The sequence below is a fragment of the Carettochelys insculpta genome, chromosome 1 (assembly GCF_033958435.1).
Source record: "Carettochelys insculpta isolate YL-2023 chromosome 1, ASM3395843v1, whole genome shotgun sequence".
NCBI lineage: Eukaryota > Metazoa > Chordata > Testudines > Carettochelyidae > Carettochelys > Carettochelys insculpta.
This window is the reverse complement of record NC_134137.1, coordinates 109,817,631-109,843,302: the sequence shown is the minus strand read 5'-3', so window position 1 is coordinate 109,843,302 and position 25,672 is coordinate 109,817,631. Positions and strand designations below refer to the sequence as shown.

General features: G+C 48.9%; 1 protein-coding gene across 3 annotated transcripts in view; it reads left to right on the top strand.

Annotated features, from left to right (window-relative positions):
* Positions 1–11,240: 11,240 nt before the first annotated feature.
* The window catches only part of NALCN (sodium leak channel, non-selective), a 398,131-nt gene continuing 383,699 nt past the window's right edge, over positions 11,241–25,672 (top strand). For 2 of the 3 annotated variants that reach the window (XM_074983150.1, XM_074983148.1), the window contains exon 1: positions 11,241–11,895. The gene's annotated coding sequence lies outside the window, so the exon portion shown is untranslated. Of the gene's footprint in view, positions 11,896–12,446; positions 12,534–25,672 lie in introns of those variants that run through there. The other variant, XM_074983149.1, reaches the window with a different exon arrangement.

Genomic DNA, 25,672 nt, shown 5'->3' with positions numbered 1-25,672 from the left:
ATTTTGAAATAGGATCTATCCCTGTCTACACAGCCCCTATTTTGAAATAGGCACTATTCCTTGTGGAATGAGGTTCACCTATTTTGAAGTAAGCCAAAACTACTATTTAAAATCATTTTGAAACAGCATTTGCATGGCGTAGGTGCTAGCAAAGTTATTTCAAAATAATGGCTGTTATTATCTTTGCCATGTAGACATATCCATAGAGAAGCGGTAAGTTAGGTCCCATGGGAAATAATATAAGGAAGAAAGGAGTTAAGGACAGCTGGGAGTTTCTGAAGGAGACAATAATAAAAGAACAGCTGTAAACTTTTCTGATGAGAAAGAAGAAAAGGATGACTGATAAAAGAGGTCAATATGGCTCCAACAGGAAATTGTTAATGACCAGAATAGCAAAAAGGAATCCAACAAAAAGGGAAAACATGGATGAACTTCTGGGAGGAGTGCAAAAGGACAGAGATTTTGGACGTAGTCTATGTCTACACTAGGACACTACATTGAAGTAGCCTATTTCCAAGTAGCAACATCAAAATAGGCTACTTCGACGCGTAGCGTCCACACATCCTCTGGGGCTGCTGCCGTTGACGTTCAGCATTGAAGTAGCGATGGGGAATGTCGAAAGGAGCTGCCCCAGAAGGAAATGTGGAGCGTCCACACTCACAAGTGCTCCCCGTTGAAATAAGGGACCTGGAAATCCTGTGGACAGGGTCACAGGCTAGACTAGCCCTTCTGGGGCAACAGCAAGCCGCTCCTTTAAAGGGCCCCTCCCAGACACACCTGGCCTGCACAGCACAAGGTCTGCAGAGCACTAGCCACGCTCTCGCAGATGGACACACAGCAGCTATGGACCCCCAGCAGCAGCAGCAGCAGCAGCAGCAGCAGCAGCAGCAGCACCTGGAATCCTTCCAGGTAGTCACCCAGGGAGCAAGCGCCCTGCTAGGTGCTGCACGGGAGGCCGCCCAGCAGCTCCTGGCAGGGGGACCCTGCCCGGGGGCAGACGGGGATGCCCCAACCACCAGGCTCCCCTCTTCCTCCCCCGCTGGCTGCTCCGCTGACTCTGGAACTACCCCACCAGCTCCAAGTGGTGGGAGCAGCTGGTCATGCAGGAGTGGGATGACAACATGTGGCTGCAGAACTTCTGCATGTGCCGGCAGACTTTCCTGGAGCTCTGCTAGTGGCTCACCCCCACACTGAGGGACCAGGACACACGGATGTGGTGCGCCGTCCCTGTGGAGAGGTGGGTCACAATAGCCGTCTGGAAGCTGGCCACTCCAGACAGCTACCACTACGTGTGACACCAGTTCAGAGTGGGAAAGGCCACGGTTGGGGTCTGTCGTCATGGAGGTAAGGAGGCCTAGACACACACCCACTGGGGGGCGGGGGGGCTGGGGCTGGGGCCAGGTGTTGGGCTGGTGAGGGAGGGGTGCCAGGGAGGGAGGGGCTGAGTGGTGGGTGCCTGGGGACGGGCCCGGGAGGGGGGCCTGGGGCACCCTGCATACCCTCATGGGCACTTGTGTTCCCTCCCCACAGGTGGTCCGTGCGCTCAATGCCATGGTGCTCCAGAGGGTTCTCTGAGTTGAGGACCTGGACGTGGCCATTGCTGGATTTGCTGCCATGAGGTTCCCAAACTGCTTCGAGGCCTGGACAGGACCCACATCCCCATTTGCGCCCTGGACAACAGCGGGAGAAGATACATCAACCGCAGGGGTTACCACTCCGTGGTCATGCAGGCCATGGTGGGCAACCAGGGTAGCTTCCAGGATGTCTACGTGGGCTGGTGCAGCTGTACACACAAGCCCCACATCTTTCGGAAATCAGGCCTGTGCTGCCAGCTGGAGGCAGGGACCTACATCCCCCAGAGGGAGATCCCTCTGTGGGACACCACCGTGCCGCTCTGCTTCATGGAGGATGTGGCCTACCTCCTCCAGCCCTGGCTCATGCGGCCGTACACTGGCCACCTCAACACCAGCCAGGAGCTGTTCAACACCCATCTGAACCACACCTGCCAGGTGGTGGAGAGGACCTTCAACAGCCTAAAGGGCCACTGGCGGTGCCTCCTTGCTTGCCTGGACGTCAGCCTCCAGAACATCCCCCAGGATGTGGGCGCATGCTGCATGCTCCACAACATTGTTGAGAGCAAGGGGGAGGCCTTCGTCCAGGGGTGGGCAGTCAACACCGGCTCAGGCTTCCCCCAGCTGGCTGCCGCACCCAGTCACCCAGCCCACCGTGAGGGGGTACAGGTCCGCAAGGCCCTGAGAGCCCATTTTGATCAGGGGACCACTGAGCACCTCCCTGGCCTTCCCCAGAGGGCCCCCCCCTACACTGCTCGCACTGCCCACACACTGCCCCCACCTCCCGCACACCATCCCTCCAATAAGCACATGTCTCAGGTTCTTTGGAAAATAAACTGTGGATACTGAAAACCAGTAAGCTGTCTTATGTTCACAATAAAAACTGGAACCAATCTACAAAGAAGGACAACTATATACAAGGGGAACAACTATACACAAGGGGGACAACTATATACAAATGGGAGACCAGCAGATGGCTCACCCGTCAGCCCATCAATCTGGGGTGGGTGTAGAGGGGCACAACCCCTGGTGGGTATGGGTCATGGCCCTGCCCTTGTCTGCGGTCCCCGGCTCGGCCAGCTGGGGCCCAGGAGGACTGGCAGGTACTTCCGGGATGGCTCCATCAGCTGCTCTTCAGCCCCAGTGGGCTCCGGTCTTGGGGGGCAGGCAGGCGGCATGTCAGGTGGTGCAGCAGCTGGGGCGGCAGGCGTCGAGGCAGGTGGGGCAGTGGGGGTACATCAGGTAGAGTGGCAGGGAGGGCAGCAGGGTGGGAGTTAGCGGGGGCCGGAAGCCGGGTAACAGCTTCCCAGATTGATCCGGCTATGTCCCGGCATACGCCCATGAACTCCTGCCATGCTGTGTGGACTCCTCCCTATTGAACTGCAGCCCCTCCTCGGCCACCTCCACCTGTCTCCAGAGAGCTGCCAGTAGCTGAGGGTTCATGGGGGACATCTCCTGGGTCCAGTGGTGGCATGCCTCCAGCAGGCTCTCAGAGACCATGGAGGGTGCCTCGCTGCCTGGGGCCTCGGACGGTGCAGCTGTGGAGACGGAGAGAGGGAGGGGAAGGCTGTCAGTACTGTGGCCTGGCCCATGGCCCTTGGCCCATTCCCCCCATCCCCCCTTGGATGCTGGGTCTTCGTTCCCAACGGTGGGTGTGGTGTCCCTGTTGGGTGTCCCCATTGCATGGTCCCCCCATCCCTGGAGTTAGGGCACAGCACTGTCCATGGGTGTGGGTGCTGATGGGCACTGATGGCCGTGCCACCATCCTGGGACCGTGCTGTGGCTGGGCAGTTGCAGGTCGGGGTCTGCTGGGGGTGTGTGGGGCTCCTGGTCACGTCTGGTGCCCCCACCCTGTGGCCCAGAGGTGAGTGCCCTGTGGGGTATGTACCTGACCATCCACTGCTGCGGTCAGGGAAACCCCGATGGGTGGACACCTGGCTGGTGCCCCAGGAGGGGAGGTCTATAAGGAGCCCCCCCCCCCCGGCTGTTGGACCCTTTGTCCGCCGTCCTGTGGGGTGGCTCCTCGGGTGGGCTCTGGGGTGTGAGGCTGGCCTCTGAGCCGGACTCTGGAGCGGATGCCTCCTGGGGCTCCTCGGCTCTGGTGTCAAGGGTGACCGAGGGTGAGAAGGAGGTGTCCCAGGGGCCCAGGATGGCCCTGAGTTCCCTGTAATAGGGGCAAACAGTGGGGGCAGCCCCAGACCGGCTGGCCAAGTCCCAGGCCTGGGTGTAACCCTGCCGCAACTCCTTCACCTTGCTCCAGACATGATCTGGAGTGCGGGCAGGGTGACTTTGGGCAGCCAGGCCCTCAGCCAGTCAGGGGACCACTTCTGCCTTCCACCGCTTGCTGCCCATCATGTGGAGTACCTCCTCCTCACCCCAGAGCCCCAGCAGGTCTTGGAGCTCAGCCTCCAACCAGGAGGGGCCCCACCTCTTTTTGCCCCCCTTTTGGCTGCTGGGGGTGCCTGGGTCCCCTCGGGGGGAAGCCCTGGGGGCACTGTGAGGGCTGGCTGGATGCCATGGGTGGTGGGTGGTGGTTTGGGGCCTCTGGAGGGTGTGCAGGGCTTTCACGTGCATGTGCTGGTGCCTGCACGCGCTCAGCTTCCTGCCACAGGAAATCCGGGTCTGTGGTGCTTTAAGCGCTGCTGTGCACAGGGCCCAAAGAGGCCTGCAGAGGCTGGACAGAGCATCTCAACCCCTCAGCTGATTCCTGCCATGGAGGACCGGGATATTTCGAAGTAGCGGGACGCAGATCGTCTACACAGCCCTACTTTGACATTGAACGTTGAAGTAGGCATTATTCCCATCTTTGGATGGGAATAGCAATTTTGACATCTCACCGCCTAACGTCGATTTCAATGTCAAAATAGTGCACAGCGCGTGTAGACGCGACACGTGCTATTTCGACGTTGTGCCAGCTACTTTGAAGTAGCCAGCTAGTGTAGATGCACCCACATTGATATACTAAACAGTAAAAAGTCACCGAGATCAGATGACATTCAGACAAGAGTTATCAAGGTACTGAAATGTGAAATTGCAAAATTACTAACTCTGAGTTGTAACCTATCCTTTAAATAAGCTTCTGTACCAAATAACTGGAGGATAGATATTATGCCAATTTTAAAAGCGAACACCAGAGGTGATCCTGGCAATAACAGACCAGTAAGTCTAACATCAGCACCCAGCAAACTGGATGAAACTATAGTAAAGAATTGAATTGTCAAACATATAGATGAACATAGAATTGTAGAATCCTAGGGCTGGAAAGGACCTCAGGAGGTCATCTAGTCCAGCTCCCTGCCTAAAGCAGGATGAACCCCAACTAAACCATCTCAGCCAGGACCATGTCAAGCCGGGACTTAGAAACCTCTAGGGATGGAGATTCCACCACCTATCTCAGTAGTGCATTCCACTATTTCACCACCCTCCTGGTGAAATAATTTTTCCTAATATCCAACCTAGACCTCTCCTCCTGCAACTTCAGACCATTGCTCCTTGTTCTGCCATCTGTCACCACTGAGAACAGTCTCTCTCCATCCTCTGTAGAGCCACCTTTCAGGAAGCTGAAGGCTGTTATCAAATCACTCCTCAGTCTTCTCTTCTGCAAACTAAATAAGCCCAAATCTCTTAGCCTCTCCTCAAAGGTCATGTGCTCCAGCCCCTTAATCATTTTCGTTGCCTTCTGCTGAACCTGCTCCAATGCATCTACATGTTTTTTTTATTGGGGAGTCCAGAACTTGATGCAATACTCCAGATATGGCCTGACTGTGCCAACTAGAGGGGAATAATAACTCCTGTAGATCTGCTGGAAATGCTTCTCCTAATGCACCCCAAAATGCTGTTAGCCTTCGTGGGTACAAGGGCACACTGTCAAATCATATCCAGTCTCTCATGCACTGTAATCCTCAGGTCCTTTTCTGCTCCACTGGTACTTAGCCAGTTGATCCCCAGCCTATAACAATGCTTGGGATTCTTCCATCCCAAGTGCAGGAGTCTGTACTTCTCCTTGTTGAACCACATCAGGTTCCTTTTGGCTTAATCCTCCAATTTGTCTAGCTCACTCTGGATCCTATCTCTACCCTCCAATGTATCTCCTGACCAGCTAGCTTAGTGTCATCTGCAAATTTCCTGAGGGTGAAATCCATCCCCTCATCCGAGTCATTAGTAAAGATATTGAACAATACTGGCCCAAGAACTGATCATTGGGGCACTCCACTTGAAACAGCTGCAAACCAGACATTGAGCCATTGACCACCACCATTTGGGCCTGTCTGTCAAACCAGCTTTCTATCCATCTTACAGTCCATGTACCCAATCCATACTTCCTTAACTTATGGGCAAGAAAGTTGTGGGAGAATGTATCAAAAGATTTGCTAACGTCAAAGTATATCACATCCATTGACTTCCCCAGGTCCACAAAGCCGGTTACTTCATCATAGAAGCTAATCAGATTGGTCAGGCATGACTTGCCCATGGTGAATCCACGTTGACTACTCTTGATCACCTTCCCCTCTTCCAAGTGTTCCAACATGGATTCCTTGAGGATCCCCTCCATGATATTTCCAGGGACTAAGGCAAGGCTAACTGGTCTATAGTTCCCTGGATTGTCCTTCATTCCTTTTTTTAAAGATGGGCACTACATTGCCTTTTTCCAGTCATCCGGGGATCTCTCCTGATCTCCACAAGTTTTCAAAGATAATGGCCAAAGGCTCTGCAGTGACTTCTGCCAATTCCCTCAGCACCCATGGATGCATTAAATCAGGACCCATAGATTTGTGTACTACTAGCTTTTCTAAGTAGCTCTTAACCCGTTCTTTCCCCATTGAGGACTGCCCACCTCCTTCCCATACTGCATTGTCTAGTGCTGTAGGTTGGGAACTGTCTTTGTCCATGAAGACCAAGGCAAAAAAAAAAAAAATTGAGTACTTCAGCTTTTCCTTCATCATCCATCACTAGGTTACCTCCCTCTTCAAGTAATGGCCCCACACAAGGGATCCTGCTCATCAGTTCTCTCAGGGAGTCAAAGTCTGCTCTTCTGAAATCAAGGGTATGTAATTTACTGCTCACCTTTCTTCCTTTTGTCAGGATCCTGAAACCTACCATCTTGTGCTCGCTGCAGCCCAAGCAGCCATCCACTTCTATTTCTGCTATTAGTTCTTCCCGGCTTATGAGTAGCAGGTCAAGCTGCTTATGGCTCCTGGTTGGTTCCTTCAGTACTTGTACCAAGAAGTTATCCCCAGCATTCTCCAACAACTTCCTGGATTGTCTTTGTACTGCTGTATTGGTCTCCCAACAAATGTCTGAGTGATTAAAGTCTCCCATGAGAACTTGGGCCTGTGATTTGGAAACTTCTCTTAGCTGTCTGAAGAAATCCTCATCTACCTGATCTGGCGGTCTATAGCAGACACCAACCACAACATCACCTCTGCTGCTACCTCCTCTAAGCTTAACCAAAAGACTCTCAACTGGCTTTTTGCACTCCATATACTGAAGCTTAGAGCAATCATACCACTCTCTCATATACAGCACAACTCCTTCTCCTTTCTTCCCCTGCCTGTGCTTCCTGAACAGTTTACACCCTTCCATCACCATGCTCCAGTTATGCGAGTCATCCCACCAAGTCTCCATTATTCCAATCACCTCATACTCCTTTAACTGTGCCAGGGCCTCTAATTCTTCCTGTTTGCTTCCTAGGCTTCTTGCGTTTGCATACAAACACCTTAGATAGTTAGCTGATTGGCCTACATGCTCTTTTTGAATCAGGGGTTCTCCTTTGTTGTTCCTAAGCCCCCACTTACCTCCGGCTTGTATCACTGCCCCCCGATAAACCTAGTTTAAAGTCCTCCTCATTTGGTTTGCAAGCCTGCCTGTGAAGATGCTCTTTCCTCTCTTTGTTAGGTGGATCCCATTTCTTCCTAGCAATCCTTGTTCCTGAAACAGAGTCCCATGGTCAAAGAAACCAAATCCCTTTGTCCAACACCACCTGTGCAATCATGCGTTTACCTCCACGACTCAACAATCTCTACGTGCTCTCCTTACTTCAACTGGGAGGATGGACTGGAACACCACTTGCACTCCATATTCCTTGATGTTTCTTTCCAGAGCTACATAATCTGCAGTGATCTGCTCAAGGCCGTTCTTGGCTGTGTCATTACTTCCTACATGCAGGAGCAGAAAAAGGTAATAATCCAGAGGTTTGATGATTTTAGGAAGAGATTCTGTCACATCCTGGATTCTAGCTCCTGGTAAGCAGCAAACTTCCAGGGATTCCAAATCCCAGCAATCCTGGATGGCAAATGGATAACTTCGTTCCTCTTAGGAGGGAGTCCCCGACCACCACCACCTGTCTTCTTCTCTTTGGAGGTGTGTGTGGGGGGGCGCATTTGTAGAACTGTCATCCCTAAAACTATGCATCCCATACCTTCCAGTCAGTAGGGTCTTCTGAGCCTGTCCCCTGTGAGGTCTCTCCCACAGCATTCTCCACTGAATCACCCTGGTAGAGAGCCTGAAAGTGGTTGCTTACCACTACTAGAATAGGTGATACCTGAACTGGCTTTCTTTTCCTCAAAGTTACATACTTCCAGTTTTCTTCCTTGTTTAGCATTGCCTTTGCTGTCTGCTCAGCCTGCTGTGCTTGTCATATTAAATTCTGCTCTCTGTCAAGGAAGTCTTCACCTTCTCTGATGGACCAGAGTATTGCAAATATCAATTTTTGATTATTTGATCATTGATATTTGCATCTCTTATCTTCCAACCTTCTCTTCCAAGATGGCGTTCAGCTTGCACTTGGTACATATGAAATCCCTTCTATCCTCTGGGAGGAAGACAAACATGGCAGATGCTGTGCAGGTCACAACAGCTGACTTGTCACTATCCATTTTTACCTTTCTTCAGAGAATGCCCTCAGATTTTTTTATTGTATTTTTTTTTAGTGCTGCCTTGAAGGGCAGAAGAAAAACAAACCTATAAGAAAGAAAGAGACAACCAGTGTGGGGCTCCCCTCAAGGTGAACTCCCAGGCAATCTCCTTATTAGCTGTTGCAGTGTTCACTGTGGCTTCCTTCTTTAAGGGTGCAGCTGGTTTGGCCTGGCTCAATGTCTTGCTTCCAAGCCAATCAGCCCTGGCAGGCCCACCTGGAATATGATTTGTTGGGGAAGATTCAACATGGTTTTAGTAAGAGAAATTATGCCTCACCAATCACTACCCTTTAAGAAAAAATGTGGATACATTGAGAGAGAGTCTGGAGGACAACAACAAAGATGATAGGAGATGAGCAGGTTTAATTCTGTGAAAAGGAGACTGAGGTGGGAGAGGGGCCCAGGACAGGAGGTTAGGATAGGAACGCAGGGTATGGGTGTGAGTTGGACTGCTGGGCTACATCTATACGACAAGCCTCTGTCGACAGAAGTCATTGTTAGAAGGGATTTCCTGGCAAAACTCCTGTTGACAGATTGCATCTACACATAAAAGCAGGCTGAAGGAGCAATCTGTTTTGTTGACAGAGAGGAGCCAGGCTGCCCGGCCCTCTCTGGACAGAACGGCTGACCAGAAGCTCTTCAAATGGGGCTGTCCAGTGAATTCAAAGCCCTGTCTGTTGACAAAAGGTCCCCAGAGCATCTACATGGCTGTTTTGTTGACAGAACACTGTTGAGAGAGGAGATATACTTGAACACGGAAAGGTATAATGCTGCTGGTGGATGTGTTGGATTTTGTCTACACACATTTTGTGTGTAGATGCTCCATGCTTTTTCCTGACAAAAGCCCAGTTTGGCTGGGAAAAGCCTCTTGTGTAGATGTAGCCCTGAAGTGGAAGAGTTGGGTTCTGGCAGGGAGTTAGGGATTTCTGGTGTGGAAGGGCTGCTCAGGGCTGTGGGAGAAAGTTGAGGTGTGGGGTTCTTATCTGGTGCAGCTCTTTTTTGGTTGGGGAGCAGGTTGCTCCATGTGGCCTGCACTTGCCTGCAGGCATGGCCCTCGCCTCCCACTGGCTGCAATTCCTGGCCAACGGGAGCTGTGGGCACAGAGCCGACACGCAAGGGTAGTGCAGGGATGGAGTTTCCACCCTCCTCCCAGGCACTTGGAACCCAGGTCCAGCCAGGAAGTGGAGGGGAACTGTAGCACACAAAGCTGCTTCCTCTGCCCAGCCCTACCAGGCAGAGCCAGACAATGTGCAGGGGCTTTAGTGCCTGCAGCCTAGGGCACTGGGCTAAGAGGGCCCTACAAAACTTCTGGACTTTTGGTGGCCTGGAGATATTTTTGCAGAGCCCCTCTTAGTCTGGAGGCACTAAAGCCCCTTTCTTAATCCAGCCCTGCTAAACTATCATAATGGTTGGCCAACAGTGTGTCCAAAAACTTTAAATATGGCTGCAGAAAAAAAATATAGAAAAATAGTATTTTGGTTGTAGATGATCTTACGCTTTGTGGGATGTTTTGAGTGTGGATTTATTTTTCCATTGGAAAAGTTTCTAGCTGTTGTCAAGCGACTGTTTGATTTTACCCTGTAAAATGGCCTTTGGGCTACTTTTATTTTTAATTGTATTTTGAGGCCAAATGAATAATCAGGGAAGGAAGTGAAGTAGCAATAGGCAACCACAAATCCTCAGTGGGCCATATGAGTGGCCCTCCTTTATCTTAGTGGGCTGCAGCGGCCTGTGGCCCACAGGGGTCCCACCTATGGCAATGTGGGTTCCCCCTGCCCCAATGTGGTTGTCGTGCACTGGCCCCCTACTGGGCCCACTTTCTTGCTTCTCTCCCTCCCTTTCAGCATTTTTGGCACACCACAAACCAGCTGATTTGTGCTTCATCCCCCTTTCTCCCCATCCCTCTCAGAGCTCAACAGCTTGAATCTGCTGCAGTGAGTGAGAGGCAGGTGGGCAGCCAGGGAGTTTGTGAGCTGTAAGTGGATCCCCAGTGAGCTGCACGAAACCCATGGGCCGCCGATTGCCCACTACTGAATTCAAGTAGCATACTAGTACTACTGTACTTTTTGTGCACCATGTATTTCTTGAGGCTCATAACAGCATCATTCAGTTGCAAATGGCCACCTATCTCCCTGGTGCTTTCCTAACAACCATGACTAGTGCTGAAGGTAATCCAACGGTATGGCAATGTTCCCTCTATTTTTTTTTCCATTCACAGGCAGCACACCTTTTGTCATGTGCACCACAGCATGTACAACTGTGCAGCACCAGTCGAAACACATGCAGCCATTGCTGGGCAGCTGTGGTGCTCTGCTGATCAGCTGGATGGCATCTGAATCATTCCTGGGCAGGCCGCCCAAGAATTCAGCTTACAGGGAACACTGGTACACAGTATACTGGTGTATATTTTTCATCTGTTGAATGTGATTATACCGAAATTGATAGCTGGAGAGCAGGCCGAGGCAAAATCCTTACTGCCGTACTATATGTTCATAGACCATATTTACATATATGTGCATGCATCTATCGGTGTGGCTGCATTTGATGTATCTCTGCCCTGCTAATGTGTGTGCATGTAAGATCTTTAACCCTAGACAGGTGTGTGCACTCATTGTGTAAGGACATCAGTACCCCATGCACGTTAGCAAATCATGAATTAGTCCCCAAAATCATAAGATTTGCTTAGAAAATCAAGTCTTTAAAATGGAAAATAAAACCAAATAATTTTCAACCTGGAGATCACATTCAGGTCACGTGTTCAAACTTTTCTCTCCAACCCAGGCAGTTAGAAACTTAAACAACCAACCAACCCTGCCAAGTTTCCCCCCCTCACTTGTTCCCCTGTGAGCTGGGGATGCCAGAAAACCATGTTGAGTCTATAACTACAGTCACCCTGTGTGTACATATAGTGCGCGCTGTTGTTTTACATACATTTCCCGTAGTACACGCTGTGTGGATTTGATATGCATGTGTCCCTGTCTGCAAACACACTTGTGTCTGCTTTGTGCATCTGCCTTGTTTCTGTGCAGGGATCTGTGCTTTTCCGCAGCCGTTGCGTGCACGCCTTTTGAACCCGCACGGGTCAGCACGGTGCCGATCCGCCCTAGCTGCAGCCGCGCCTGCATTGTCTCTGTGCCTGCGGAGCCGCGGCTGTTGCTGCGAGACGGAAAAGCTGCAGCCTCGGCGAGCGAGGAACCTGCTCGGACCGACCGTCCTTATCTTGCAGCTGCAGAGGGCGGTGGCCGCCGCCGCCTCCTCCCATTGTCACGTCTTCTCCGCTCAGCCCCCAGCCTTGCCGCCGACGCTGCCGGGACGAGCACCTCGAAACAAACACACCCTAACAAACCCTAAGCAAGCCCGAGGGGCAGAGACCACCACTCCCGAGCACGCCATGAAGGGCGGTGCAGGCGGTAGGTTGGTGGCATCGGGACCCGTTGGCTGCGCTGGGTGACTCTGATCCCCGGCCCGGCCCCTCTCCCCCGCGCCCGCCTATGCCGCGGGGCTGGCGGGGCCGCCACTGCCGGCTGTGCTGGTGGGGCGGGCGACAGGGGCCGGAGGCCCGGGGGAGGCGATGCGGGTGCAGGAGGGATGGGTGCGGCGGGCCGGGCCGCGGAGGCGCAGGGACCGCATCGCACCTGCAGCAGCGGCAGCGTCTCCCGGGGCCGCTGCGAGCTGCCTGGCGCGGGGGCAGGGCGGGGGTGACGGGTGACGCGGAGAGGGCGGGGGGCAGTGGGCGCATCCCCGGTCGGCTGCAGGCGCGTAGCGCAGCGGATCCCTCCCTGCAGGGAGTCGCGGGGCCAGGCCCGAGGGGCAGGAAGGGAGCCGCAGGCCCCGGGAGCTCCAGCTGCCCCGGCTCGGGGCCCCCCGCCGTTCCCGCGGCACGCGGCACAGCCCCCGGGTTGGCGCCTGCCTGTCACCTGCCTTGTGTCAGCACCGCGCAGGAGCCATTGGTAGCAGCTGTGCCGCGCCCAGGGCTGCTCCCCTCCGGCCTCTCTCCCGGCGCCTGCCCGCCGCGGGCCTGAGGCTGTGGCCTGCTGCAGCTGCAGAGGTACAGGCGGGGAGGCGCGGGGGGAACCTCACGGGCCCTGACCACATCATTGGCTAATGATAAAAGCATCGGCATTTTAATCACGTTGGTTAGCTCCACCCATGTTTTGTTTCGAGTGGCTACAAAAATCCAAGGGTTGGGCGAAGAAGCGGCTTGACTTTGCCGGTCATTGAGGATGGGGTGTAAACTCTGCCCGGCCAATGGGCCACACATCACCTGGGGGAGGTGGCTACAGCTGTTTTCTCAGAGCCTAGCTGCCAGAGCCCCCAGAGCCCAGCATTTACTGCTCTGTGTTGGGGTTGTTAGTGGTTACAGGGACATTCTATTTTCACTCTAAACACTGGCTGGACATACTCCCTACGCCCACTCCTGCTAAGGAAATGCACGCACAAGGATCGTATGCATACTATGACCTTCAGATAGTAACTGTAGTTGTAGTTATTGTTTAGTATTTGTTCAGTGCTCAGTGTAGCATGCCGAGGCCTTTGCCAAGAAGTATTTCAATGAGAAAGTACTAATATTATTTGTTGCCCTTTGTTTCTCTGCCTTAGCCTAAACCCTCTCTTCTCTGTTTATTTCCATTTCCGTCTCCTTCCCTACAGCAGCTTGCAATTCCAATCTATTTGCATAATGTTAAAAAATGAAATAGTTAATGTCGAGATTGCTGAATCAGTTCTAAAGCCCAATAAGATGAGTGGAAGGCAGGGAATTTTGTATCTTGTTGAGTAGCTGTTTCAGACTGTCTACACACATAGGCATACACCTACACTGTCTGATCCCTGTGCTATATGACATATCTCACTCAATTTTGTGATGTTTGCTACTGACTGTCCACCCAGCAATTCCAGTGTGCATTGCCCACTTATTTAATTTTCAGACAAGCACCTCAATGGTTTTTGCCATGCTGCACCTCATAGGTAACTTAAGTTCCCTGCAAACACCTGGATGATCACTTCACTCAGATCCTTCAAATCTCTTCTCCACCTGTGCAACATGATATGTGACCAGGGGTTTAGTTCCTCGTATGTTTGGACCAATGCCTATGATATTGACCAGTGTTGCTTCATTGTTTCCTAATATTCCTTCATCAGTAGATCACTGATGATGCGCTGGAGAGGTTTTAGCTGGGGACTGTATGTGATGGCCATTGGTGTTATTTTGTTTTCCTTGTTGGGCCTGACTTGTAGCAGATGTCTTCAGGGTACACATCTGGCTCTGTCAGTCTGTTTCTTCACTTCCTTAGGTGGGTGTTGTAGTTTGAGGAAAGCTTGGTAAAAGTCTTGTAGGTATTGTCCTTGTCTGAGGGATTGGAGCAAATGCAGTTGTACCTTAGTGCTTGACTGTAGACAATGTATCATGTGGTGTGCCCTGGATGGAAGCTGGATTCATGTAGGTAAGCATAGCGGTCTGTGGGTTTCTGGTAAAGGGTGGTGTATATGTGACCATCACTTATTTGCACATTAGAGTCCAGAAAGTGGATCTCTTGTGTGGGCTAGTCCAGGCTGATGTTGACGGAGGGGGAAAAACTATTGAAATCACGGTGAAACTCTTTAAGCTTCTCTTTCCCATGGGTCCAGATGATAAAGTTGTCATCAATGTAGTGCAAGTAGAGGAGGGGTGCTAGGGGATGAGAGGTGAGGAAGCGTTGTTCCAGGTTAGCCATAAAACTGTGCCTACAGCAGTGCGACTGATTTGAAGTATAAATTGTCCTCAAATCTGAAATAGTTGGTGAGGATAAAGTCACAAAGCTCTGCCACCATTTGTACCTCACCTAAGGAATTGAAGAAAGAGACTGACAGAGCCAGATGTGTAACCTGAAGACACCTGCTACAAGACAGGCCCAACAAGGAAAACAACAGAACACCGCTGGCCATCACTTACAGCTCCCAGCTAAAACCTCTCCAGCGCATCATCAGTGACCTACAACACATCCTTGACAACGATCCTTCACTCTCACAGACCTTGGGAGGCAGACTAGGCCTTGCCTACAGACAGCCCACCAACCTTAAACAAATTCCCACCAGCAACTATAGACAACACCACAGTAACTCTAAACCTGGAACCAGTCCCTGCATCAAATCTTGGTGCCAACTCTGCTCACATATGTACGCCAGCAATATCATCACAGGACCTAACCACATCAGCCATACCATTAGGGGCTCTTTCACCTGCACATCTACTAATATAACAGCCAAGCACTAAGGTACAATACCCCACTGCATTATACATTCGCCAAACTGGACAGTCTCTACACAAAAGAATAAATGGACACAAATCAGACATCAGGAACAGTAACATACAAAAACCTGTAGGAGAACACTTCAGTCTCCCTGAACAGTCAGTAACCGATTTAAAAGTAGCCATCCAACAACAAAAAAAACTTAAAAAGCAGACTCCAAAGAGAAACTGCAGAGTTGCAATTCATTTGCAACACCATCAACCAAGGATTGAACAGAGACTGGGAGTGACTGGCCAATTACAAAGGCAGTTTCTCCACTCTTGAAGTTCACACCTCCACATTAGCTACTGATAATGGGTCACGTCCTTCCTTACTGAATTGACCTGCTTTCTCCTCCCTTGGTGTTCACAACTCCATGTTAACTGTTAATGATGGGCCACATCCTCCGTGACTGAACAGACCTTGTCACCTCTGGCTGTCGTCTTGACTGGGACTCCCTCCTTTTCATAAGCCCATATATTTAAACCCTCCTTTGGAATCCCCATGCAGCTGAAGAAACGGGTCTTTGCCCGTGAAAGCTTATGCTCCAAAATATGTTAGTCTATAAGATGCCACAGGACTTCTTGTTTTTGAATAATTATAGCAATGGTGTTGGTTATACTGAGTTCTTAATTGAGAGAATTTCTTTGCAAGCGAAAGATTAGAAACTTTTTAAAAGAAAGTTTGGGTTCTGATCCATCCCCAGGTCTTTCCTTGATGCCCTGCTTTGATTCGCTGTGAGGTATAGCCCCATAAAATTCAGGTTGTAGCATAAAATATGTGAGTTTGATTTGCAACCTCTAGTTGCTATAGACCCTTGCAGTGGTTTGCTTCTTGAGATTGCAGGTACTGACATGTTATGCTTTACAGTGATCAGTGGTATTCCTTCAATTCCATTTTGATTTGAATGCTAGAACCTGAAGACTTTGTGCCCCGTGCTTCCACAGTAGTCTCAAGATAAACTGTAAAGCTTATTTGGTAACTGTGTGTTTTCTGCCTATACTCTGGTGCATCCCTGCCTTAGCAAGCGGGTATGTATCTAGTGTTTGTGGGATAATCACATCTAAAAATATAGTTAATAAAAATATAATCAGCCAGGCTGTCACCACCTATATGCAGCTGAGTAGGGTACCCTGAAATTTATGGCATCAAATTACCCAAAATTTTGTGGTGTCTGTTCTAGGCAACTGTATATGTCTGCTGTGGCGTTAATTCTGGCAGCTATTCCCATCCCCCATCTGGTCCTCACAGCAAGCTAAACCCAGCAGGGCCATCTTTTGGGAGGTGTGGGGCTGGGACAGCTCTCCCACCCTGCCCTCCTTCTACCACTTCCCAAAGCCCCTCCCCTGAGTTACATGGCTGGGAGCTGGGGTAGCAAAGCAGGCTTGGGCTCCTGCTATTTCCCTGTCCTACACTCTTCCACCCCAAAGCTCTGGTCCTACCCCGCCACAGCTCCTGGCCCTTGAGCCTCCCAGGGAGCCCCCCAGCATGGGGCTGTGTAGGGCACCAAAACTGCTAGGGGCAGCCCTAATAATCAGCTCATCAGGAGATGCAAGTGTCCTTGTCACGAGGTAGGAAACAGACTTGTTGCTGTCTTTCGTTTGGAGTCAGACAGCTGAATTTCAGAAAAGCCTGCTGTATGTTTGAGAGACTGTGTCTGTGAGCAAGTGGGGAAGTCTGTCCGTCCATCTGTTTGTTCAGATGCTTGAAAGAAAAAAGAAACAAAAATAAAAGTCTAGCATCCTGAAATCAATGTGAGTTAGGAGAAAATACGTTTTGACAATCTGGGTTTGGGATTCAGTGTGCTGGACTTTTATTTTTATTTCTTTCTTCTACATCTTTCCACCTCTGCTTTTATACTTTTGTTCTCTAGAAATTCCTCCAATTCCTTACATACAAGTATAGCCCTCATTTCCTAGGTTATGAGTCCAATTTATTGTCTTAACGAAGATTGTGGGGTAGAGTTCAAATGATAATAGGGTAATAAGGCTTATGGCTACAATGTTAGGTTCCTTAGAACCACAGAGTTATGGACACCTGGGGAATGGAGGTTGTTTGTATCTCTGAACAAAACATTATGGCTGTTCTTTCAAAAGTTTACAACTGGACATTGACTTAATACAGCTTTGAACTTTGCTGTGCAGAGAAAACATGCTGTTACCTTTATATTTTTTTTTAAAGTTTACCCTTAACATTTTACTGTTGTTTTCTAGTCTGTGATTACTAGTTTTTTTAGTCTCTGCTGCTGCATTATTGCTTACTTCTGGTTCCACGTGGTTCCAAATTAGATGTGTGGTTGACCGGTCTGTTCGTAACTGTGAGGTTCAGCTGTAGTATTTTTCCTGTAGCCATAAGAATGTGTTTTAAATTGCACATTTATTTACAAACAGAAAAATCACCCCTTCACCACCAAGACTCATCTCAGAAGGTTAAAAGGTTCATAATTTTACTTTCAAAATTTTGATTAGCGTTAGTTCCTTTGGAAATCTCCCAGTGCAATGATAGAAAGGAGTGTGTAGGAGGAGAATAATTTCTTTTAAGCATCATTAATATATAAAAATGCAACAATTATAAAAGCAAATAATCATTGTTTATTTTATTTTTTAAATGTATTGCAATTTAAATAACAAAAAGATGTGTATACAAAGCTCTAGATGCCCTAACACATAATTATTAGTACAACAACACCCTAGTGGCATTAAAATAATAATTCATACAGGCACTCAGCCAGCCAGCCGCCTGCAGAAATACTCCTTCCCTCCCCTTCATTGCTCTGTGGTGCGCACTCTCCATCCTTTCGAGAAGCCCGCTCAAAAATATGTCTTGCAAAGTGCCCAAGTGTGAGTTGTTTTGTCTAAAGGAGAGAGATAAATTCCAGCATTCTGGGCATTCACTGTGAATGTTCTGCTGCCCACCCGTCTCTTCTCTAAAGAGGGGGATCCGGCCTGGGTACCTCTACTACCTTCAGCTGTGGTAGCGCCTCATGGGGAGAAAGGCAGTCCCTCACGTAGGCAGGCCCCAAGCCATTGGCTTTATGCGTCAGACATACAACACCTTAAATTGCATTCACACTGCAATGGGAAGCTGGTGCATGTTCCGGAATACTGTTGCCATGCTCCCAGCAAGACATTCAGTAAGATCAAAAACCTCAATATTCAAGTCAGTATGTTCTGCACCATTTTTAGCTGCTGAATGGTTTAAGGTGTAGCCCTGCAGACAGTGTATTTCAATATTCTAACCTTGAGGTGTGAATGGCATGGATAATAATGCCAGGGTCTGAATCCAAGAGGAAAGTTTACAACACTGTATCCAATAAAAATATCTCTGTCTCCAACAATCTGATCTGTTATCAGAAATATATCTGTAATGTATGGCAAAGAGACACTCTCACAAGTGAGTGCCAGCATTTGTGCCCATCTGTCAGCATTTAACCAAGTTACCACTTAGAGCAGAGGAGGGCAATAAGCAGCCTGTGGGGCTAGAAGTGCTTCTCCAGGTTTAGCCCCGAGCAGGACTCCAGATGCTTCTTTCACTGTTTACAGCTCCTGTTGGCTCCTGATTGCTGTTCCTGGCCAATGGGAGCTGTGGGAAGCGGTGGCCTCATCTGCAGCACTTCCTGCATCTCCCGTTTACCAGGAATGGCAAAACATGGCTAACAGGAGCTGTGTGCAGCCATACCTGTCCATGTGCAGCTGAATGACGTATATCTGGCCTGTGGGCCATGTATTACCTACTCCAACTTATTGGTCTCTCTGGCTACGTCTACACTAGCCAAAAACTTCGAAATTGCCATGCAAATGGCCATTTTGAAGTTTACTAATGAAGCACTGAAATACATATTCAGTGCCTCATTAACATGCGGGCAGCTGCGGCACTTTGAAATTGATGCAGCTTGCTCCATCTGCTCATAGGAATAAGGGAGCTTCGGAGTAGCCAGAGTCCTTTCAAAAAGGAGCCCTGTCTGGACGAGCTGTGCGGCGGTGAGCCACGTCAATTTCGAAGTGCCGTGGCCACCCGCATGCTAATGAGGCACTGAATATGTATTTTAGCGCTTCATTAGTAAACTTTGAAATGGCCATTTGCATGGCAATTTTGAAGTTTTTGGCTAGTGTAGACACGGCCTCTTAGGCTACGTCTACACTTGGCAAAGTATGTTGACCACTGCTGTTCAGTTCTAGCTGTGGCAGTTGCTTAGCTAGAATCGACATACCTATGCTCCGATAACTTGGCTGTCTCTCCTGGGGAAGGTTGATGGGAGATACTCTCCCATCGACCTCCTTAACTCCTTGCATCTCGTGAGGAGTACAGGGCTTGACTCTGAACCTTTAGAGGTTGATTTCACGGGCCATACTAGACACGTGAAATCGAACCCTGCTCAAGGTTGATCTTCTGGGGACATGCAGATGTAGCTTTATACTACCTAATTCTTCTGTGTATGTAGGCAGGAGGTATTTGTGGAACTTTTGTCAAAGGGATTTGAAGACCTATAGATAACGTAAAGTGATTTTGACTCCAAGATTAGGGCGGCTGTGAACATATTAGGAAGTTATGGTCAAGAATGCAGATCCCATTTCAAATGGAAATAAGATACATTCAGTAGGAAACAAATATGCAAAAATTCCATTTAAAATTAAAAAGGTTTATTTTTATAACAGCACAACATTGCAGATTTGGTATTCCAAAATCATATTCCTTCAGTGTTTGAGGGCTTCTAGTGAAAGGAACTGAGACATGAGGTTATAAACTAGTGGTAGTGGATTGTGCATGGTATTTACAGTTGGTCAGGCTTCGGAGAGGAGTTCTCTGCTCTACTAAGTCTGTTGTGTCCCATTATAGAGGAGGTAACTTTAGGAGGAGAGTAACCTAGGAGTAAAATCCTAAACCATTAACAATACACAAAAGACATTCTAGCTACTGGTCTATTTACAGGATAAAGGTTTTTACAGTACTTTGGAAAATTCTGTTAGCCGAGGAATTCCTCCCAAAATCTGAGAATGGCAGTGTTGATTCTGGTTATTTAGCCTATGAGTCCTGAAGCCCTGCTAGTACAAGATGTCACCGACTATTCTTTTCAGTTGGTAGTTAAATGATGCACAGAGTGTCAATCAGATTGCGATTTTAGAAGGTTTGGTTTGTGATATTTTCTTTATTGTGAAAGAAAAGGGGGAAGCAAACTTTCTGTTGTTGGGAGTGAGGACCATATCTGGCTTTTGTACAAAACTGAAATGCCTTTTGCACTTAGCAGTATGGGGTATTGAAAAGATGATGAGTATTTTTAGGGTATGTCTACACTTGGAAATAAAGTTGATTTGTTAAAGTTGACTTTGTACCACCAGATTTTATAAAGTCAAAGATGAGTGTCTGCACCTACTCACAAAGTTGCTGTAGTGTGTCCCCACCCCATTGCCTAAATTTGACTGTTGTAGCACTGCATGGTGGGCACCCATCCCACAGTTCCTGTAGCCGCGTTATATTTTGTTTTGTTTTTTTCCAGTGTTATGGGAAAATAGTGTACTGCAAGTGGTCGTGGTTGTGTGATGTCATCATCCCAGAGTGCAGTGCCTTCACTCCCCTGGCTGTTGAAAATAAATGTCCATTTTTCTGAAGCCTGCCCCTGAATCAGGACACTTTGATTATTGCCACCATCAGCACTGGCTATTTATGTGCCAGTCTGCCCAGAGCACAGTAGACTGGCAAAGTTGAGGCAGTAGTAGAGGATAGTAAACTTGAGGAAAGTGAAACCCTTGAAAGTGCTGTCAATCTACCATAGTAGGGCATCTGCACTCCAGCTGACTGTGTCATGTTAACCCAGGTACCTCAATTTTCCCCAGTGAACGAATACCGAGGGAGTGTGAAGCTCATGAAGAAACTGTACAGTAGCCAAAAGGATCAATAAAGGTGCTCAGGCTACAATAATCTCTGAGCATTTCAGGAAACCTGTAAATTTACTTGCTTTCAGTGGAGCCCTTCAGAAGTAGACATCTGGCAAAGTTAAGGAAGTGGTAGACGATAGAAAAGCTGAGAAAAGTTGAACCCTTGAGAGTGTTGTAAGTACCATCCACATATTAGGGTGCCTGCACTGCCTCAGTTTTCCCTGCGTGAAAGAACACCTTTCATAGGGCTGGGCAGCATGTCAAGGAGCTGTTTCCCTCTGGAAAAAATGCAGAAACCAGGAGACTGTGTGGCTTCCCCCAGCCACACTCTTTGTACTGTAGTGGTGTGCCTAGGCGGTGGGAGGGGAGGCAGGTGGGTGCAGGCCAGAACATAGATGTGGTCAGGGCTGTCCCCCTAAAGCTCAGCTTGCTCCTGTTAGCATTGTGCTGCCTGTCCTCAGGAGGTAGGTGGCCAGCCCACATACATGCGACTGGGGCTGACCCTCCAAAGGTCAGCGGGCAGGAATCAGCTGAGGCATCTGTTAACTTGGTGCAGTCACCAGAATATGAATGCGGCCTCACCAGGGGAGCCTTCTCCCCATTGCGTGTTGTGTTACATGGGCCAGCAAGCCCCTGAAAATCTTTGCTGTGTGGGGAGCCTTCCCCGCAGCGATAGCCTCTGAAAATCTTTGCCGCAGGGGGAGCCCTCTCCCCTCTACCCCCCACCCCATGAGAGCCCCTGGAAATGTTTGCTGCAGTGGGAGCCTCTCCCCCATGTAGGCCAGGAGATGCTGCTGTCTGAAAAGCATGGTCTGCCCTACACTGCCAGCTTGTGTTGTGGTGTGGTGGGGACTAACCACATGGTGTTGTGGGCACAGGCTAGACCCCTGTGGGAGAGAGGGGCTGCCCCTTAGAAATTTAAACCGCAGAAAAGATATTTCTTGGCCTCTCCTACAAGCATGACCCCACCCAGCCTAGCTGCCACATAGTGGTGGTGCCAGAGGGAACTAGCCATGTGGTGATGTGGGGGCTACACCCCTGCCTATAAGGCATCTGTGTGGGAGGGAGGCTGCCATATACAAACGTGAAACACAGAAAAATGTATCTTGGCCTCTCCTGCTATGTCCTGCGCAGGGAAGAAGCCTTCAGCCTGCGGAGGACATGCCGCCCTGCTATCTCATGTGCCACTGTCTGGTCCTCGCAGCAAAGCTGCCACGTGGTGTGGTGGGGCAGGAGCTAGCCAGCCAACTGTACTGAGACCCTAGCTCTCTGCTGGCTCCATGCTTGGGCTCCCTGAGGTGGCTAGATGAGATCAATGTGATGGTCATAAAGAAATTAATTTAAAATGCTGGTGTTTCTGTTTCCTACTTCCTGCACACCTGGGCTATGTCTACACGTGCAGCCAACATCGAAATAGGCTATTTCGATGAATAACGTCTACACGTCCTCCAGGGCCGGCAACGTCGATGTTCAACTTCGACGTTGCTCAGCCCAACATCGAAATAGGCGCAGCGAGGGAACGTCTACACGTCAAAGTAGCACACATCGAAATAGGGATGCCAGGCACAGCTGCAGACAGGGTCACAGGGCGGACTCAACAGCAAGCCGCTCCCTTAAAGGGCCCCTCCCAAACACAGTTGCACTAAACAACACAAGATACACAGAGCTGACAACTGGTTGCAGACCCTGTGCCTGCAGCACAGATCCCCAGCTGCCGCAGAAGCAGCCAGAAGCCCTGGGCTAAGGGCTGCTGCCCACGGTGACCATAGAGCCCCGCAGGGGCTGGAGAGAGAGCATCTCTCAACCCCCCAGCTGATGGCCGCCATGGAGGACACAGCAATTTCGACGTTGCGGGACGCGGATCGTCTACACGGTCCCTACTTCAACGTTGAACGTCGAAGTAGGGCGCTATTCCTATCTCCTCATGAGGTTAGCGACTTCGACGTCTCGCCGCCTAACGTCAAAGTTAACTTCGAAATAGCGCCCGACGCGTGTAGACGCGACGGGCGCTATTTCGAAGTTGGTGCCGCTACTTCGAAGTAGCGTGCACGTGTAGACGCAGCTCTGGAGAGCAGTGAGGGTGGAGCGATGATTGGAAAGGACTCCTCAAGGGGCACTGTGGGTTAGTTTAAAGGGTAATAAAATCAATTATAATAATGCTGCAGTCTCTACCTATATAGTTCGACTTTGCAACTTAGTTTAAGAACGAAGCTGAGCATCTTGAAAAAGTGTGTATTCAGCAGCATGTTGTACGGATGTGAGACATGGGTGATAATGAAAGATTCGAAAAGAAGAATATTGGCATTTGAAAGGAGTTGTTATAGAAAGATTCTGAGAATAGGATGGATGCAGAAAGTCACCAATGAGGAATTATATAGGAAGATACAGCCAAAAGAGAACTTGCTGCAGAAGGTTATAAAACGGAAGCTACAACTGTTTGGATATATTTGCAGAATGAACGACGAATGAAAAATCAGGACCCTAGTATTCAGCATAATGGATGGTTTGTATAGGAGAGGCAGACCCCACAGAGAATGGACAGATGATATAGTAGATTGGTGTGGAGCTAGTCTACGGAAACTAAGCCACTCTGCACTGGACAGGGAAAGATGGAAGGAAATAGTGAGAGAGACATCAGACACCAACGGGCACTGAGCCCATGTTTATTGGTGGTGATGATGATGATGATGATTTGCAAATTTGACCTCTTGAATTCCTTCAGGGGAAAATCAACATAACAAAGTTGATGTGAGCGCCTTAAGGTCAACCTGTTGACTGCTGGAGTTTAGATGTGTGATTTACAAAATCGAACTTAGATTCTCAAATTTGCAGAAACAAGAAGCCTGCTAAACCAGTGGGCCACGTAGATGATCAAGATAAAAAAAGGAGCATTCAAAATGATTAAGTCTTTGTGGAGAAATGAAATGAATTCTTTGCTTCAGTCTTCATGGCTGAGGATGTTAGGGAGATTCCCAAACCTGAGCCATCCTTTGTAGGTGACAAATCTGAAGAATTGTCCAAGATTGAGGTGTCATTAAAGGAGGTTTTGGGACAAATTGACAAACTTAACCATAACAAGTCACCAGATGACATTCACCCAAGAGTTCTGAAAGAACTCAAATGTGAAATTGCAGAACTGTTAATTGTGGTTTGCAATCTATCCTTTAAATTATCTTCTGTACCCAGTGACTGGAAGATCCCAGCAATTACAGACCAGTAAGTCTAACGTTGGTACTGGACAAATTGGTTGAAACCATAGTAAAGCATAGAATTGTCAGACACATAAGAACTTAATTTTTTGGGCAAAAGTCAACATGGTTTCTGTAGAGGGAAATCATGTCTTACTAATCTATTAGAGTTCTTTGAAGAGGTCAGCAAGCATGTGGACAAGGAGGATCCAGTAGATACAGTCTCCTTAGATTTCCAGAAAGCCTTTGACAAAGTCCCTCACAAAACGCTCTTGCTTAAATTAAGGTGTCATGGGATAAGAGGGAAGACCCTTTCATGGAATGAGAGTTTGCCAAAGACAGGAAGCTAAGGGTAGGAATAAATGGTAAATTTTCAGAATGGAGAGGGGTAACTAGTGGCGTTTCCCAGGGGTCAGTCCTCAGACCAGTCCTATTCAACTTATTCTTAAATGACCTGGAGAAAGAGGTAAACAGTGAGGTGGCAAAGTTTGCAGATGATGCTAAACTGCTCCAGATAGTTAAGACCAAAGCAGACTGTGAAGAACTTCAAAAGGATTTCACAAAACTGAGTGATTGGGCAACACATTGGCAAATGTAATTTAATGTGGATAAATGTAAAGTAAAACACATTGGAAAAAATAAACCCAACTATACATACAGTATGATGGTGGTAATTTAGCTACAGCTTATTGGGAAAGAAATCTTGGAGTCATCATGGATAGTTCTCTGAAAACAGTGTGCAGCTGTAGTCAAAAAAAGGATGTTAGGAATCACTTCAAAAAGGATTGAGAATAAGTCAGAGAATATCTTATTGACCTTCCATGGTACACCCACATCAATACTGCATACAGATGTCGTCACCTCATCTCAAAACAGGTATATTGGCCTTGGAAAAGATTCAGAAAAAGGCAACTAAAATTATTAGGGGTTTGGAACGGGTCCCCTATGAAGAGAGATTAAAGAGACTAGGACTTTTCAGGGGCTGCTGGGTGGGTTTAAGGCTGGAGGCTGTTTGGGACCGTGGGGGGCAGTTAAAATCTGGCCCAGGGTGAGGTCTGTGGGGTGGGTGGTGGGGTCGAATACAGTAAACCCTGGAGTTACCCAGGAGTTGTTCCTGCAAACCCTGCATAACTCAAATTTTCCTGCAAGGGGAGGGGAGCCAGGAACCACCAGAGCTGGTCAGTTTCCTGACTCCCAGAGTGACAGGAGCTGGGAACCAGGGGCAGGCTGGTTCCAGTCTCCCCATGGCTTGCTGGGCTGGGAAACTGATCAGCTCATGGCTGGTCAGTTTCACGTTCCTGCCATTGCAGGGGAGGGAACCAGGCTAAGAGCCTTCTCCCCCTCTTCCCCCAGCCTAAGGGCTGTCAGACTGCTGCATGTCTGAGGGAAAGGAGGGAGAAGGCTTCAGCTGCGGGTCTCCCCCCCAGCCAGGGAACCCGCTCATATACACGGGGGAAATTCACTCATATAGTGAATAAGGGTAGGTATATATGTTCCTCATTTTAGCAAGTACTCATAAGTAAAGTACTCATTAAACGAGGGATGAATGTACTTTGATGTTTGACCTAACTCTTAACTTCCGCACTCCACACACCCCCCATCACTGCTTTTCTGATTTGCCAACCTGGATAACAATGTTTCTAATTTTTCAACCTTGACAACAGTTTTTGGACCTCTGTGCTTTATATATTGAGTCTGTTCTGGTATGGCTGTGATCTGAAGAAGTGGGTCTGTCCCACAAAAGCTCATCAACGAATAAATTATTTCGTTAGTCTTTAAAGTGCTACATGGCTGCTTTTATTGTTTTGAAGGGGGGATATGATAGAGGTATATAAAATTATGAGTGGAGTGGAGAAAGTG